The sequence below is a fragment of the Schistocerca serialis genome, chromosome 5 (genome assembly GCF_023864345.2).
Source record: "Schistocerca serialis cubense isolate TAMUIC-IGC-003099 chromosome 5, iqSchSeri2.2, whole genome shotgun sequence".
Lineage (NCBI taxonomy): Eukaryota > Metazoa > Arthropoda > Insecta > Orthoptera > Acrididae > Schistocerca > Schistocerca serialis.
Genome location: NC_064642.1, coordinates 23,129,911 through 23,130,907, shown reverse-complemented (window position 1 = coordinate 23,130,907; position 997 = coordinate 23,129,911). Strand labels below are relative to the sequence as shown.

Here is a 997-nt window from a genome sequence, read left to right as displayed (position 1 = left end):
TTCACGTCCACGCTGTCGCGGCGTGCTACCAGTGTTAAAGACTGCGATGGAGCTCCGTATGCCACGGCAAACTGGCTGACACTGACGGCGGCGGTGCACAAATGCTGCGCAGCTAGCGCCATTCGACGGCCAACACCGCGGTTCCTGGTGTGTCCGCTGTGCCGTGCGTGTGATCATTGCTTGTACAGCCCTCTCGCAGTGTCCGGAGCAAATATGGTGGGTCTGACACACCGGTGTCAATGTGTTCTTTTTTTCATTTCCAGGAGTGTATGATACTACAACAGTAAAACTCCGTCCGAACAGACCTTGGAAGGTCCAACGGTACCGACCGTCCGCCGTGTCATCCTCTCAGCCCAAGGGCTGGATGCAGATACGGAGGGGCATGTGGTCAGCACACCACTCTCCCGGCCGTTGTCAGTTTTCGAGACCAGAGCCGCTACTTCTCAGTCAAGTAGCTCCTCAGTTTGCCTCACAAGGGCTGAGTGCACCCCGCTTGCCAACAGCGCTCAGCAGACCGGACGGTCACCCGTCCAAGTGCTAGCCCAGCCCGACAGCGCTTATCTTCGGTGATCTGACGGGAACCGGTGTTACCACTGCGGCAAGGCCGTTGGCACCACAGCAGTAACATGAGCTAATATTTTATGCGTGTTGTAGCAACCGCCTGACCTCCTCCTGAACTGAATCTACGGTTGCTGCGATACACATGCAAGAAAATGGTTCAAATGACTCTGAGCACTATGGGACTTAACAGCTGAGGTCCTCAGTCCCCTAGAACTACTCAAACCTAACTAACCTAAGGACATCACACACATCCATGCCCGAGGCAGGATTCGAACCTGCGACCGTAGCGGTCGCGCGGTTCTAGACTGAAGCGCTTAGAACCGCTCGGCCACAACGGCCGGCCACACATACAAGAGAAGACAGTGAAACCCTGATTAACTGCTACTTATTCTTATGGTTTGTCAAATGATGGATGTGGGGTGTGTAGGCCACAGGC

The 997-nt window shown here is 55.0% G+C and overlaps 1 pseudogene; it reads right to left on the bottom strand.

The window, feature by feature from the left end:
• Positions 1 to 494: 494 nt before the first annotated feature.
• On the bottom strand, positions 495 to 612 carry LOC126482761 (5S ribosomal RNA; annotated as a pseudogene).
• Between the last annotated feature and the right edge of the window lie 385 nt (positions 613 to 997).